General features: G+C 31.9%; 1 long non-coding RNA gene across 1 annotated transcript in view; it reads right to left on the bottom strand.

The window, feature by feature from the left end:
• LOC141419583 (uncharacterized) overlaps positions 1 to 18,307 on the bottom strand; it is a 315,071-nt gene that overhangs the window by 361 nt on the left and 296,403 nt on the right. Inside the window, exons 13-15 of the long non-coding RNA XR_012444226.1 lie at positions 16,178 to 16,261; positions 13,729 to 13,808; positions 12,485 to 12,561 (exon numbers count right to left, since the gene is read on the bottom strand). This is a non-coding gene — a long non-coding RNA (uncharacterized lncRNA). The remainder of the gene's footprint in view (positions 1 to 12,484; positions 12,562 to 13,728; positions 13,809 to 16,177; positions 16,262 to 18,307) is intronic.

Below are 18,307 nucleotides of genomic sequence, written 5' to 3'. Positions count from 1 at the left end.
TACCCAAGTGTAGTTCTGATGTCTCAAGGTGGTTTCTCAAGTCACAGAACTTAGGATTTCTGATTCCCCACCCTATCCGCCATCTTGGATCTGAGTCTATCATTCATATTTAAAGAAGAAGTAAAAATGTTCCATGATAAACTAAAACTAAACAATTTATTTGCACTAAAGCAACACTTCAGAATATATTCAAAGAAATTGTACACATGGAAAAAGAAGATAAATGCCACCATGAAAATATGGCAAAAAATATATCCCAAAAGAAAAGCATATGAACAAATGAAGAGTAGGGATGAATTAAAAACTACAAAATCAGCAAAAATTGTAGGAATCAGTACATAATCTCAATAGTAATTTGGATGTTAATTATCTCAGTTTTCTAAGTATAAGACACACACTGGTGCACAGGATTAAAAAACAACACCCAGTTATTTTTTGCCCACAAGAAATGTACTTAACTGACAAAGACAAATACAAATTTAAAGTTAAAGGATAAAAAAGTATTTTCAAAGAAAATATATTCTTGGAGCAACCAGAAGTAGTCATACTCATATCTGGCAAAGCAGACTTCAAATAAAATTAGTAGAAAGAGACAATGAAAGCCACTTTATATTGACAAAGGGAACAATCCATCAAATGCAACAAATGTCAGTGCACCCAGTTTAATAAAGGAAATACTAGCAGATATAAAAGCTCATACAGACACCAAAACAATAATAGTGAGTGATTTTAGTACCCCACTCTCACCAATAGAGTGGTAAGACAAAAAAGTCAATCAGAAACTTCAGAGAGTTAATTGACACTATAGGTCAAAGGGACTTAAGAACATTCTTCTTGCCAACCTAGACAATTTTCTCCAATTGATCATATTTTAGGACATAAAACAGTCTTAACATCTATAAGAAAATTGAAATAAACATGAATTCTATCAGAAAACAATGGTAAGAACAAAAAATAATAAGAAACTCTAACACATGGATGCTGAACAATGCACATTTGAGTAATTTGTGGGTCTTTCAAAAATAATGGAGAAATTAAAAAAGTACTAAATGCAAAGAACAATGAAAACACAACTTACCAGAACATTTTGGACACAGCAAATACAGTGGTAAATGAACATTTATAACTATGAGTGTCTACATTTAATAAAATCAAATAAATAACCTAACAATGCATCTCAAGCTCTTAGAAAAACAAGAACAAGCTCAACTTAACAGAGATAGATGGAAAGAAATGATATAGACTGGGACAAAAATTAATGGAATGGAGATTAAAGGAGCAAAAAAAAGTATTAAAAAAGTTGTTTCCTTAGAAAGATAAATAAAGCTGATAGAACTTAAACCAAACTAATTAAAGGAAAGAAGGAGAGGACCCAAATTAATAGAATTAGAGATGAGAAAAGTAACAACACGACAATTGCAAATGAAATACAGAGGATAATTATGGAATATTTTAATAAAGCTATGTTCTAATATACTGAAAAGTCTGGAAGAAATGAATAAATTTCTAGATACATATGACCTATGAAAATTGAACCAAGAGGATATAAAACAACTAACCATATCTATAACAGGCAATGAAATTGAAGCAATAATTTAGAGTCTCCCAACAACAGAAAGGCAAGAACTAGATGGGTCAGTGTGAAATTTTACCAAATCATCATTGAAGAACAAACATTAGTGCTCCACAAAGTATTCTAAAAACTAGAAGGAGAAGGAGCAGTATTACTCTAATACCAAAACAAGATAATGTTACACAAAAATTATAGACAAATTTCCTTATGAACATAGAGGCAAAAATTCTCAAGAAAATACAAACTGAATTTATCACTGTGATTAAGTTTGTTTCATTCTAGAGATGCATGTAAGGTTCAAATCAATTAACACAAAATAACATAATCAGAATAAAGGCAAACATTGTATAATCATCTCAATAGATGCAGTAAAAACCTTTAGCAAAAGGCAGCATCTTTTCATTAAAAAACCTTGAAAAGCTAAGAATAGAAAGAGAAAACCTTCACATAGTAAAGGCTATGTATGAGAAACTTATAGGCAATATCAACATAAATAGGGAAAAAGTGACACCACTTCTTATAAAGTTAGAATGAAACAAGGTTTTCCACTCTCCCAATCTTATGCAATATAATGCTAGAATTTTGAGCCAGAGCAATAAGGCAAAGAAAAGAAATAAAAGGGATACAAATAGGAAAAGAAGGAATCAAATTATCCCTATTTGCAGATTATAAGATGCTATACTTGAAAGACCTCAAAGACTTCACCAAAAACTCTTAGATCTGATAAATACTTACAGTAAAGTAGCAGGAATCAAAAATCAATGTACAAAAAGCAGTAGCTTTTCAATATACTAATAATGAATAAGCTGAGAAAGTAATAAGGGAAAACATCCCATTCATAGTAGCTTCAAAAAAATTAAAACACCTAGGAATAAACCCATCTAAGGAGATGAAAGTCCTCTGCAATGAAAACTATAAAACACTAAAGAGAGAAATTAATAAAGACACTAGAGTTGAAAAGACTTCCCATGCTCATTGGTAAGTAGAATTAATATTGCTAAAATGGCTGTGCTACTGAAGGCAATGTAAACATTCAATGCAAGCCCCATCAATGTTCCAGTAACATTCTTCATGCAAATAGAAAAATATATCCCAAAATTTATCTGAAAGCACAAAAAAGACAAAGAAATCCTGAGCAAAAAAGAGCAATGTTGGAAGTATCACAATACCTGACTTCAAATTATACTAAGGAACCATAGTAACAAAAATAGAACGATAATGGCACCAAAACCAGATATATGGATCAATACAATAGAACAGAAGATCAAGAAATAAGCTCAATGTTGGAGAAAAGATGGTCTCTTCAACAAATGTTGGGAAAACTGGATAGCCACTTGTAGAAGAGTAAAACTAGACAGCTAACTACTACCCTGCACAAAAATCAATACCACATGGTGAATGTAATGGAACTATTATGTACTCATGTATGAAAATGGACAAATGAGATGCCGGTTGAAACTATTCCAGGAATGGTGGGAGGAGAGGAAAAAGGAAAATAATGGAGAGTGTGAATTCAACTACAATATATTGTAAGAACTTTTGTAAATGTCACAATGTACCCCTAATAAAACAATAATATGATAACAAAAAATAAAAAATAAAAATAAATACTAAATGAACCAAAGATCACAATGGAAGGCCAGAAACTTTGAAATTACTATTGGGAAAACACTTGAAATAAGGTGTTTCTGAATAGATCCTTAATTGTTCAGAAAATGAAACGAATTGAAAAATGGTTTTGCATCACATTTAAAAAGGTGTTGCATATCAAAGGGTGCAATTACAAGAATCAAAAAGAAAACCTACAGAATAGGAGAAAATTTTCACCAGTTATTCATCAAAGAGGAGATTAATATCTAAAATATGTAAAGAACTTCAAAAATTGAATACCACATGAATAAATAACCCAATTAAGAAATGGAAAAATTAATTGAAAAGGCAGTTTTCTAAAGAAAAATTACAAATGGCTAATAAATATATGAAGAAATGTTCAACATCCTTAACCATGAAGAAAATGCCCATCAGTAAGATTCTATCTCACCTCAGTCAGAATAGTATCTGCAAGAAAATGAACAGCACATGCTGTTGAGAATGCAGGGACAAAGATACCATATACACTATTGGTCAGAATGTAAATTAGTGCAGATACTATGGAAGTCTGTATAAAATTTCCTTAAAAATTACATATAGAACTACCATATGAGTCTCATATATCACTCCTGGGTATACATCAAAGGAATATAAGAAAACATGCAGTTGAGACACGTGCACATCCATGTTCATAGCAGCGCTATTCACAATAGCTAAAATATGGAAAAAGCCTAAGTGCTGATCAACTGATGTGGTATTTATGCAATGGAATATTATTCATCCATAAAGAAGAATGAAATTATATTGTTTGCAGGAAAATATGTCGAACTTGAGATCATCATGTTACAATACATGTGTACATAATAAGTAAACTTCCCACAAGAATTCTAAATCATTCTCTTTTACAACTTATCAAGCAGAACTTTCTCATGTGTACAAACCTAACTATAAAGAAATAGCGGAAAATTTATTCTGTTATTCCGAGTTGTAAGGTCATTTGGGGGTTCTGCTTATGGGCCTCTCTGTATCATGAATAACTCTTCATAATTTTCCCAAAGCCTGGCACTGGTGGCTCACTCTGTAATCCTAGCTTCTCAGGAGGCAGGGATCAGGAGGATCGAAACAAGCACAGACAAATAGTTTGTGAGACTGTCTGGAAATGTTTCATCACAAAAAGGGCTGGCAGAGTGGCTCAAGGTGTGGGCCCTGAGTTCAAACCCTAGTACCACAAAAAATTGTCCTTAATTGAAGCAAAGTGACCGAGCTTTTGCATCCCTGAGATATACAGATTGTGGTATAGGCTGTCCTCTGGGAGGAAGTATAACCTTGGCAGAAGTTGATTCACAGCGATGGAAAGATCCCAATGCTTAGCTGATATTTCTAGCATCTGAGCAACGGAAACCAACATGAAGAAGGATTCTGGGGAAAGCACAACTTATACTAATCTGGCAACCCCAGTAGAAGGAAAATAAAGTGATGAGAACATTGATTAAGGAGTTATTAGAGTGATGGAAGTCAAGGTTGTAACTATACAGGGAAGGAAAAAGGTCTGAGAGTAAGGTATTAAAACAGGCTTTATTATATAAAAATTAGTTTAGCATGGTGGAAATTTATATTTTTAGCTCACAAATAATCTAAGTGAAGAATTCCTGGTAGGAAGTATTTGCCAGAGCTGACTTCAAACTGCAACTTTCCTGATCTCTGCTTCCCAAGTAGCTAGGATTACAGGAGTGAGCCACCAGCGCCTGGCAAAGCAGAAATTCTTAAGCTGAGAAATACATTTGACAAAATTAAAAACATAATTAAAGGTATCAGTAGCAGGATAGACCAAACAGAAGAAGTAAGCATTGAACATGAAAACTGGCTATTTGAAAGTACACTGCTAGAGAAGAAAAACAAAACATGGAAGGATGGAGTAATCTTATAGGAAATATGGAATAGTGTTAAAGAAAAAATATTTGAGGTATCAGAGTTCAAAAAGGACATAAGAATACCAAATTGCTAGAAAGCTTATTCAAAGAAACTATTTTATTATTGTAACAGAAAATTTCTCAAAAGCTAGAGAAGAATACAAACATCCATACAGGAAAATCAAAAGTCATCAGTCAAATTTAGCTCAACTACATTTACACAAAGATACCACATGTGAAAGACAAAAGAGTCTACAATTTGCCTAGCATCGTATTTCTTAGCATTTATTTTACAATCCAGCAGAGAGTGTCATGATATTTTCATAGAAATAAAGGCAAACTGTCAACTGAGAATACTGATTGTACGGAGCAAAGCTATCCTTTACAAGTGAAGGAAGGATAAAGACTTCCCCAAACAAAAGTTAAGAAAATAAAACTATGCCAGTCTTGTTCTAAAAGAAATGCTAAAGAAAGTTCTTCAAGCTGAAAGAAAGATAAGTTAATGACAACCTGAGGGTATATAATATAAAATATATAGTGGTAATAATAATTACACAAATGCAGAGTGCTCCAACAGTTTATGTGTGGTGTATAAACTATTGTATCTTCAGTATGAAGATTAAAAAAAGAAAAATTAAAAATATAATAACTGCATTAATATGTTAAGTGGTAAGTAATATAGAAAGATGTAAAATGAGATATCAAAAGTTCAAAATAAGTTGTTGTGTTAGTGCTCATTTGTAATCCCAGCACTGGGAAAGTCAATGAAAGAGGATGGTGAATTTGAGGCTGGCCAAGTCTTACTAGTGAGTTTGATGCCAACTTGGGCTACATAAGCAAAACTCCATCTTAAAAGCAAAAGTTAAAAATATGTGAAGAAATGGAACACAACTGGAGAATTTTCTTAGGAGTTCATTTTCTCTTGATCTTTTCCTTATTCATTTCTTTTTACTATTCTTATATTTATGATCATGTAAATTTGCTATAATTACAGAATATCTTATCATAATAGAATGTTTGTGTTTATAACCGTCATGGTAACCACAAAGCAAAACTCTATAATAAATAAACCAAAAAAGCAATAAATCAAAATATACTATGACAGCAGCCACCAAAGATTGTTATAATGAGTGAGAAAGGAAATATGACAAAAATAAGAAACAAGCTACATAATAACTATAGTACAACCTTAACTATTAATAATTACCTTGCATCTAAATGGATTGAATTAACTGATTAAAAGACATAGAGTGATTTCATGGACAAGTATCAAGGCCCAAGTATATTCTACTTACAAGAAAATCACATCACCTTTAAGGACAAAGATAGATTGAAAGTGAAGGGATGTATTAAGATATTACATGCAAATGGAAACCAAAAGAAAACAACAGTAACTACATTAATGTCAGATAAAGCAGACTTTAATTCAGAAATAGTCAAAAGAAATAAGGAAAGTCATTATGCTGTCAACTGAGCAAGAGGAAATAACAGTTCTAAACTTACATGGGCCCAGTATTAGAGAATCCAAATATATAAAGCAAATATTAATATATTTAGAGCTAGTGATAGACTTCAATACACTACTAGTTGGTGACTATAACATTCAGTTTTGAGCAATGGACACTTCATCCACACAGAAGATCAACATAAAAAAATCATAGATAAATTGCATCCTAGACCAAATGTATGTAAGAGACATCTATGCATATTTAGTATACATTTTTTCCATCAGCACATGGAATAACCACCAGGAGAGTTCATTAATAAATTGATATCATTTTGAATATATTTCTGAACATGAGGCAATAAAACTAAAAGCCAGTAACAAAAATTTGGAAAGTATAAAAATACATAGGGGTAAGTTGCAGATGTGGAATAATTGGTTTATAGATACTAAGTTTCAGTTAGATAGAAGTAAGAATTTTTAGTGTGCCATTGCAGAGTAAGGTGAGTAGATATAGGAATTACACTGATGGAATACTGTGTATCTTAAAGTTTGAAGAAAGTATTTTGAACATTTTCACCATAATGAAGTGATACATGTTTCAAAAGACAAGATTAACTTGGCTACATGATGTATATATGTACTGAAGCATGGCATGGTACTCCATAAATACGAATAGTTAGTTTTTATATGCCAGTTTAAAATATTAATTTAATTTAAAATTGACAAAAGACTTGAATAGATAGTTCTCAAAGACATACAAATGACCAACACTGTTAGAATGAAATTTCAACATCATTAAGCATCAGCGAAATGCAAATAAAGTCACAATGAGATATCACCTCTTAATTGTCTGAATGACTATTATCAAAAGGACAAATTGATATTGAATGTTTAAAATAATGTGCAGAAAGTAGAACCATTGTACACTGTTTGTAGGGATATATATTAGTGCAAACGTTATGCAGAACAGAGTAGATGTTCCTCAAAAAATTAAAAATAGAGACACCATATGTTCTAGTAGTCCCAATTCTGGGTATATTACCAATAGGAATTATGCAAATTTATCTTTATCAAAGTGATACCTCCACTCCTATACTCATTGAAGCATACTAAGCACTACTCAACTTGTAAATAATAAGATTATTGTTCTATATGTTAACTTCTACAACATCACGGCTTGACATTTTTAATCTCCTTGACTCAACAATTCAGCCGTATTCCACATTATCTCCTATTGGCAATGACTATACCTTATACATTATTATTACACAAGCCTCTCAAACATAAAATATTAAATTAAAATATCCATCTCACTGATCATAACTACTTGACCTTTCTGCTCCCACATATCTTTCTGCCACTCCAGTCCTTTCTTTAATATCACGGAAATTAGCACATATTTCAAATTTCCATCAGAATCCACTATACCTATTCCTACTACAATAAAAATAAAAGGCATAGGACCAACCAGCTACACTACATTTTAATATTCTGTTTGAGTTACATATACATGTATTACAAGTTGTCATCAATTGAATGTGATCAGAAGTCATGTGTTCTATTTGTCTTGTCTATTTGTTCATTCCCAGTCTGTTAGTTTAGAAACAATGTTGAGGCCTTAGTCAGAGGTAGAAGATTGGAGTGAAAGGATTCTACTTTCCTACCAGGAATTCTTCACTTAGATTATTTGTGAGCTAAAAATATAAATTTCCACCATGCTAAACTAATTTTTATATAATAAAGCCTGTTTTAATACCTTACTCTCAGACCTTTTTCCTTCCCTGTATAGTTACAACCTTGACTTCTATCACTCTAATAACTCCTTAATCAATGTTCTCATCACTTTATTTTCCTTCTACTGGGGTTGCCAGATTAGTATAAATTGTGCTTTCCCCAGAATCCTTCTTCATGTTGGTTTCCGTTGCTCAGATGCTAGAAATATCAGCTAAGCATTGGGATCTTTCCATCGCTGTGAATCAACTTCTGCCAAGGTTATACTTCCTCCCAGAGGACAACCTATACCACAATCTGTATATCTCAGGGATGCAAAAGCTCGGTCACTTTGCTTCAATTAAGGACAATTTTTTTGTGGTACTAGGGTTTGAACTCAGGGCCCACACCTTGAGCCACTCTGCCAGCCCTTTTTGTGATGAAACATTTCCAGACAGTCTCACAAACTATTTGCCTATGCTTGTTTCGATCCTCCTGATCCCTGCCTCCGAGAAGCAAGGATTACAGAGTGAGCCACCAGTGCCAGGCTTTGGGAAAATTATGAAGAGTTATTCATGATACAGAGAGGCCCATAAGCAGAACCCCCAAATGACCTTACAGAATAACAGAATAAATTTTCCGCTATTTCTTTATAGTTAGGTTTGTACACATGAGAAAGTTCTGCTTGATAAGTTGTAAAAGAGAATGATTTAGAATTCTTGTGGGAAGTTTACTTATTATGTACACATGTATGTAAATGGAAAAATGAAAAAAATACTCCAGGAATGGGGGAGGATAAAGGAGGATGGAGGGGGTGAATTCAACTGTGATATATTGTATGACCTTTTGTAAATGTCACAATATGCCTTCGATACAATAATAAAAATAAATAATAAATAAATTATATATTAAATCAAAAAAATAAAGCTGTCAGCAGTGTCCACTTTTGGCCCTTTATCCCTCAAATTATGATAACTAGATTATGGATTTAGTTGCCATCCGGAACTATAACATCTTCTTGATAATGGAACACATACAAGGCAGTAGAGCAGAAGGTAGAAACAACCAATATCTCTGTGAAGTAGATACACAATACCAGCTCTGACTTCCTACCTCCATTCTGATTTCTGCTTGTATTCTATCTAGTTAAATCAAATCTCTTCTTAAGGAAATTAAAGTTCTGAAAGACAAAGAATAAAAGGGAAATTCAAACTCATAAAGAGTTTTGCTCCTGTCTTGTCTCTTTTCACACCGCTTCACTATGAAGTTTTTGGCAAAGTTGTCTATACTCATTGATTTATCTTCATCATTTCCAATTTACTCCATTCATTTCTGGCTCTTTTAAAAAGAAAAATTTAGTTCCAACCTGACAAGATATGGTTATCTTGTCTCAGTAAACTTTACTTTTTCATAGATGATGATTTACTCTGGAGTATTTAAAAGTCTTGACTATATCATTATTGTTAAGCCAGTCATATGTAAATGTATATCTGGAAAATATAGTAATACAACTTACTTAATTGTTTGGGCAAATCTTTGTATCTGAATTCAAGATCATTTTACTCAGAATTTTGAAGCATTATTCTCTTCTTTTTAGCATTACAGTTGCTTATGACAGACCTTAATATTCTGGAGTGTTTTCTTTCTACATATGTCCTGTTTCATTGTTTCTCTTGTACAATACTTTTGTATTTGAGTTTTCCTTTAGCTTTGATGTTTTAAATACATGTCAGCATGCCATGATCTAGGTAGGGCATGGAAATTATGCCTCAGGTTTCAGTATATAGGTTTTTATTTTATCTTCCAGTTTTTAGTCCCCAAATATTTTCACTAGAATTTCTTTGTGCCCCGTATCCAAGATCCTGGAGTTTTGCACTTAGATTTCATAGGGAACCAATATATTCTTTAACGGATCAGATGTGGATAATGACTTTGGCTAATGAAGCAGGAGAAATTGATCTGGGTGTCCAACTTCTTACCCAGACTTTCAACACACCTCCCTGTTTTAATCTCTCACTTTATCTTTACCTTACATTATATTTAGTGCCTCTAATTCCTGAGACTTTCTGGAATGTGGTCTCCTAAAGTGTGTGTGTTAAATTAGTGTTCTCATTATTGAACTCCCATGGAAAGCAGTGTAGTTTCAACTGCAATTTCTTTTCTTTTTATGTCAACTTCCAATTAATCTAAGTTATCTATAAATATTTTAAATGCAATACATTGGAAGATAACAGGTAATGGCAAATCTTTTTTTTCAACTACAATTACTAATCTTTATTGATTGTCCCTTAGAATAAACAAATATGTTAAGCACTCCACCAAGAAACTGGTGGTTTAAAATATGGTATGAAGGACAATATGTAGGATAAACATTTATCCCAATTCTTATATGTGTACTTTAATGGGATTGTATTTTTTAATAATTTTTGGTTTTCTCTGAGATCTAAAATTACACATCATAGACAAATGATTCTGCAATTTGATTTGAGAGATTTTGAAGGGCAACCATTTGGATGACTCTATTTACCCTCTTACTGGTCAGTAGAATAATGAATAGACTGAGGAAGAGTTTTAAAGCTGTACTACAAAAGATATATTGCTAAGAAATTTCTCTTTACCCAGTAAAGAAATGTGCCTTCATCCCCCAAAAGGTGTGATTTACATGAGAAGCATTTTAATGATTGAAAAATATAGTGATTATAAACTTTGGATGGCTGCTCCAGGTTAATAACGTGGAGGTAGTTTCTGTATGAACTCCTAAAATACTAAGAAGTTAAGCTTTGATTAAAATGTTGAACTTTGACACAATGTCAGCCCTCACCACTGTCACAAAAAAACTACCAATGAATTTATTTCTGAACATTTACATGTTTGGATAATTGTCATCTCTTGAGCTCCCTGACTTTGTGAGTTTCTTAGTATCTTTCTTTTTGGGTGCTATTTTTCTGCCTCTTTTACTTAATATTTGATACAAAGAAGCATATTTATTCTTTAGCAAAACAAAACTTTTTGGTTTGACAGAGCACCTGCCAAGAAAGCTCAAGTGGTAGAGCATCTGCCTAGAAAGCATTGCCCTAAGTTCAACATCCTATAATGCAAAAATAAATAAACAAGTAAAGATTTCTACAAACTTAAAATAATAGTGTAGTTTATCACCAAGGGATTTTACAGAAGACATTGACTAATTTTATGAACAATAACTATAACAACAGATATACAGAAAATAAAAATGTCCAGTATATTTTTTAACTGACCTCATTGATTAATGCCAAAACCCTAACTTTAAGTGATAGCTTATAGAAGGCTACACTGACTGAAACAAACTGATAAAATAAGGTGCATGGAAATAAATTTCTGTTGATCAGGTTTGAGAGCATAAACACATGCTTTTCTTAGGATTCCTTCCTATCACCTTTCTCAACCTAATATTTGATTAACATTAATTTATGTTTTTGATAGGTACCAGCCAAAACCCTTAATCTGTAAATGTTTTTGGGCAAGGAAGAACTAAAGTGATGAAAAGAGAATTTTGGAAAAGGGGAATATGAAGATAGTTAAGCAACCATATGTTTTCCATAGACCTAGACCTATAAAAGCTGAGGTTTTTATTTTGTTTTGATTTTCTTTTGGCTATTTGTTGATTTCTTCTTTTTCAACTTTTTCCTCCTTGATATCTTGTATTTCTTTTCCCTAAAGATCTACTTTGACCAAGGATCTACTTTCTCTAAAATGCATACTTCACTGCCGGCAATTTAAAAGTTTAAATGTCATATACCATCAGAATAATTCCATGCTACTGAAATCTATTATTCAGAGCATTAGATGAGGAAGTCATATGCTGCCTAAAGGATGCTGAATAAATTAGAAAAAAAACTGCTTTTAAATACTCTTACTTTAGACTGATTTGTATTGCTTTCCATTTGATAAGCTGTCTATGCTTCTATCCTTTGAGAATAATCTTACATGTTGAAAAGAAGATACTGTATACTTCCCTTTGAATTACCTGCTCAGATCTAGATGCGGTTCTCTTAACTTTTGTACTTTATAATGTTTACGATAGCAAATTCTATAAGTAGCATTTCTAGTTGAAGAGTTGGACCAATCATTAATTATGTCTTCGGACCTGGGAACTGGATATATATGTTCCATAAGCCTCCATTTCATCATCTACAAAATGGGCATCTGATATCACCTACCTCATATCGTAAGTCATTGTGAAAATTAAATATGCAATGTAGATGTGATAGTGCGCACCTGTAATCTCAGCGCTTGAGGAGACTGAAGCAAGAAGATCGTGAGTTTGAGACCAGTCTTCACCGCATAGTGAGACTCTGTCACAAAAATTAGAAATGAAAAGAAAGAAAATTCAATGGGATACCACAAGTGAAATAAATGTTAGATCACTAATAAATGTAGTGATTTCAGTAATTTAGTTAAATATAAAAAGTAGCTGTGATGGTGTTAGTGACGAAAACAACACTTTTTAAAATCTGCTACTTCCAATTCTTATCAGGCAGCTAACCTGTTTCTACATGGTGCTACAAGGGCATTTCCCAGACATTTTTCAAAAATTTAGCCTAAGTTATGCACTTCATGTATAAGTAGATAAACTTATTCCACTGCTCCAAATAAAACATCAGCATTTATACCCATACCTTTAATTCTTCTTCTCTATGCATTGATTATGCATGGCCTACAACCTTTTATGTAAGAAAACTTTTTACATGCTTTTGAGACATAATAACTGCACAGATACAGTTTTCAAATTCAAGTTTTTCATAGTCTGAAATCTATATAGAAAATAGTCATAACTATAATTTGTCATGTGTTTGTCATGTCCTTGGTTCATAGATGAACTTATTTAGATGAGCAAGGTCTTAAAATCAATGTTACAATTTAGGAGAAATGGTAAACTTGTAATTTGATCATCAGCAGTTTGAACTTCAGAGATTACACACCATTGCTATGTTGCCTCCATAGAAATAAAATTTCAACACAATGTGATTAACTCATAAATAAAATTCTGCAAGGGCTCTAGACACAAGTCTTCTTACTTGCCTGTTTCTTTTTCATGAATACTATATATTTCACTTTTATATTTTCTATGATTGTTCTTTAAATTCTAACTTAAATATTATTTCCTCAGAAAGGCTTTTGCTATTCATGCTATCTAAAATACCCACATCTTTTTCTGTACTTTCTTGTGGTATTATTTTCCATTATTCTTATAATGTTGTGAAATTATATTATGTACTTATATACTTTTTCAATTTCTGAGTATTTTAGAAGCTCCAAATGGAATGATCTTTGTGTATTATGTTCACTATTGTTTTCACAATGCTATTACACATGTCTAGGGCATAGAGCTTACTCCATTCATGTTGAATAAATGAATGAATGAAAAGATAGTCAAAGAGCATTAGACCTATGAAGGGCACTATTCTTCTAGGATAAACATTTACATTCTCTGAAACAGGGAAAAAATTAACTTTTTGTACCTGGTATTAAATTATGCAGAAATTTCCAAGGTGTGTCCATTTGTTCCTTTTAGTAATATTTTATAATCTTGTCATAACATCTCCCAGTTACATAATTTTCAACATGCAAAAGAACAAATTGTTTAATTGAACACAAATTGTCAATTTTTGGTTCTTTTACAGTAAAGATTTACAAGGAAAGTACAGAAACATGATTTTTCAGCATATTAAAATTACACTTGGCTTCAATTATATTAACTTAAAACAGTAATAAAGTTTTGTAACAGAGTAAGTAAAAACTGCAGGTCATGATTTTCCATCTGTCACATAATAAGGAAAACTGCTCAGTTGATATTCTTTCCAGACTATTCATTTCCCACTTTAAATCCTGCTGATAGAACAACTTTAGACTTCTTTAATTAACAGTTTAAGGGCCGCAAATTTTTCTTTCATATATTTTTCCTTACATCTAAATCAATAGTATATAGCAGTACAGATACTTTACTTGTAGATTGCCACTTGCTTCTTTATTTTCTAAAATACTCTATCATCGACAAAATTCATTTCGGAAGAGTTTTGGAAAAAGAAATATCACCTTATAAAACAATACTTTTGATATGGCCCCATTTCAATATAGTGGACCATGCATAATTTTCATCACCCAGTCTTCCTCAATCCCCAGTAGAATGATAGAAAATAAAAACTTAAAAATGGAATCAATTCTATGACAGAGAAAAAGAATGACCATGAGTCAATAAAAGCATATTGATAGGTTAAATAGAGAGTATGTGCAGAAATGTGGAGACAAAATCCAATATTCCCAAAGTAACACCAAGAGTGTCTAACAAATTATAGAGCAGGCACCTGTAAGTGACTATTTCTTCACAAAGACATAAAAAGAAACAGGAAATATCAAAAATATAAAAATAACAGTAGGTTTACAACAACCTAAAAATGCTCAACTAAGAAGGAAAAGGCAGTGCAAAATGGTAGAAATATTGTGTGGTGTTTTTCTTTGCCGTTGCCTCACCTGTTCCCTAGCTCAGTGGTAGTGTTAAGGGAAGAAGCCCGTGTTCTCTGTGTGATACATTGGGTCTTGACTTCTCAGAGAGCAGTTGAGTTTATTTTCACTTTTTTTTTTCTGTTATAATTTGTCTCAGGGTAAAATATCTTGAAGAAATAATACAAGATTATCTCTGCATTACCTGCCTGGGAAAAAAGTGGTAGGTATTGCTCAAAACCTTAGTAAGGTGGTTAAAAAACACCTGTAATCTTCCTGGAAAGTTTCCTCATAGTTGAGCAATAGAAGGCGGGCTGAATTTGATTCACGTATATTATATGCATATATGGAAATACCACAGTGAAACTACTTTATACAATTAACTAACATGAATAAAATACAAAAGAAAATCAGAAAAAAAACGATGACTGTGGTAAAATTGGTAAATAATCTGGCTAACTGTTAAAGGATTGCCTCAACATAGAATTAATCCCCTTACTGAGGAAGGTAAAGTTTGTTTTGTTCTTTTTTTCTCTTTTGTTAAGCTTCCTGCATTCATGGAGCCTTGTTCAAAAAGCTGGATGAGCACAAGCTAATCCTTTAACTATCAGGAATACCCTGGCAAAGAGGAATATGTTTCCAGGAACAACATATTATAATACCTGAATGTCTACTTTTCAAAAAAAATAACACAGTGTATACAATAAATAGGAAAGTATAGTCCATTAAGCAGGAAAAAAATCTACTTGTCAGAAACCATCTCTTACAAAGTCCAGATATTGGAGTTATTTCACAAAAATTATAAATTAATTGTCTTAAATATTTCCACAGAGATAAGAGGAAAATAAATAAATAATTAGAAGAAAAGAAAATTACATGAACAAATACTTTTACCAATAAAGAGATAGAAAATCTAAGGCCATATGCAATTAATAAATAATTGTAGTTCCAATTACTGGAAAGCTGAGGTGGGAGGTTCACTTGAGCCCAACCTGGACAACATGATGAGACTCCATCTCAAAAAAAAAATATAGAAGAAGATATATAAATTATAGAAATATATCAAATAAAAGCTCTAAAGATAAAAAGTACAGTAAACAGGATGAAAAATTTGTTAGAGGAATCAGAACAAGTGGTAGGCAGAAGAAATAATCAACAGATATAAAGAAATAATCCATAGAAAAACTAATAAAGAAAATTTAACAGAGCTTAAAGGACATGTAGGATGCCATCAATCAGATTAAATTATACATTTTGAGTGTCCTAGAGGGAGAAGAGACAAACAAAGAAGCAGAAAGAATGTTTGAAGAAATAATGATTGATACCTTCCCAAATTTGATGTCAGGCAAAAACCTACAAATTAAGAAGCCCAAACAGAAAGCCACAGTATGACACATTATAGTCAAACTGTTGAAAGCCAAAGACTAAAAAATCATTCAAATGAAGCAAAAGAAGTAACTGATCACTTACAATGAATCCTGAAAAAAATTAACAGCTTGACTTTTCATCAGAACCCATTATCCCAGAAGGCAGTGACATAATACACTTGAAGTTCTGAAAGAAAAAAAGTAAACTCTGAACTTCATATCTGCCAAAACTGTATTTCCAAGCATAAGGTAGAAATTAAGATATTCATGTATAAATAAAAGCTGAAGTAGGATAGTTGTTTTAAGAGACATGACCCAAAAGAAGTGATAAATGGAGTCCATCAAACTGAAATACAAAGACACTGAACAGTAATGCAAAGCCTTAAGAAGAAATAAAAGCTCCAGTAATGTAACTATTTGGATAAATATAAGAGCCAGAATTAAAATTGTAGTTCATAACTCTTCTTTTTCTCCTACATAAAAAAAGAGGCTGGATTTTAATTAGTGCACTCTATATGCACATGCTGAAATATCACACTGAATTACATTAAGATTTATAGCCTATACATTTTTAATCCAAATAAAATATTTCAAAAGCATGTAATGATAATTATAAGCTATGTTAATGTGTAAATATATAATTTGTAACAATTAAAATATAAATGGGTTGAATGCGGATGGAAAAAACCTGAGTATTTACATAGTTTTGAAAATACATTGGTATTATATAAACATGGTTGCTATAAGTTTAAGAAGTTAATAATAAACTATAAGGTAACTAACAAGAAAATAGCTAAAATGTGCATTAAAAAGAGGGGAATTCTGTTATAAAAATCTAAATTTTTGAAAAGGTAGTAATGAAAAACTCAAGGAATGAAACACATATAAAAAATATGAAGAAAACTGATAAATGATAGAATTAAATCCTTCATTATCACTAACTTAAATGTTTATGGATAAAATATCTAATTAAAATGGATGTTGTTTACAAACATTAACTTTAAACACAAAGAAACAAAGAACTTAGAAATAAAAGAATAGATTAATGCAGTCTAAGTTTAATTCTTCAGATAAGAAATGTCCCCATAGAGTCATGTATTGAAGGCTTGGTCGCCAATAAGGCAAATTTAAGAGGTTGGATTATTGAAAAGTGATTGGATCATGAGGTCAGAAGTGGACCTAGTTGGAGTTGTAGCTTATTGGTATCAGACTTGAAGGGTATATTTTTTTCCTTAATCCCCTCTATTTCTCTCCCATTCTGCTTCCTGGCAAGCATGAAGTGAGCAGCTTTTTTCTCTATCCCATGATATCCACAATGATTATCTGCCTGACCATGCCCCAGAAACAACAGAGCTAAGAGACTGTATACTGAAACATCCGAAACCATAAACCAAAATGAATCTTTCTTTAAGTGGATTTTCTCAGGCATTTTTTCACATCTATGGAAAGCCGATTAGCACATCAAAAAATAGTAATGAAAAGAGAACTGTAGTGACTATATAGTTATCAGACAAAATAGTCATTATGTCAAAATACTTAAAGGAGACCAAGAAGGTTATATTTTGACGAAAGTTTCAATCTACCAAAAGCATACATACACCTAACAATAGAATCATCAAATATACAAATCAACAATTGGCATAACTGGAGACAGAACAAGGTATTTCTAGGATATTACAAAGTTCAATATCTCACTTTCAACAAAGGAATGAACAAGATAAAGGATCAATAATGAAACAGAAGATTTGAACAACAGTAAAAAAAAATTAAAACTACTAGACATAGATGAATGACCCACCCATGAGCAGAAGACACATTCCTTTCAAGTGCACAAGTTATTTTCCATGTTAGACAAAATACTTTAAATAATATAAATACTGAAATCATAATAAATATCTTTATGACATCAATGAAATGAAATGTAAAATCCACTACAGCAAGGAAAAAAATCATAAAAACTGAAATAAATGTCAGGGTACAATAAAAATACTTTTAAACAAATGAAAATATAAACACAACCTATAAAAATATAGAATACTGTAAAAGCAATACTATGATGGGAATTTATAGCTACCATTACACAGATTAAACTAAGAAATAGCTCAAAATAATTTAATTGTGCACTTTAAGGAACTAGGAAATAAGGAACTAACAAAACCCAAAGTCAAAAAAGGAAGGAAATACTAGGTATTAAAGAAGAGATAAGCAAAATAGAGAAAGAATATTAATGTAA

Source organism: Castor canadensis, chromosome X, assembly GCF_047511655.1.
Source record: "Castor canadensis chromosome X, mCasCan1.hap1v2, whole genome shotgun sequence".
NCBI classification, from domain to species: Eukaryota; Metazoa; Chordata; class Mammalia; order Rodentia; family Castoridae; genus Castor; species Castor canadensis.
This window is presented reverse-complemented; position numbering and strand designations above follow the sequence as displayed.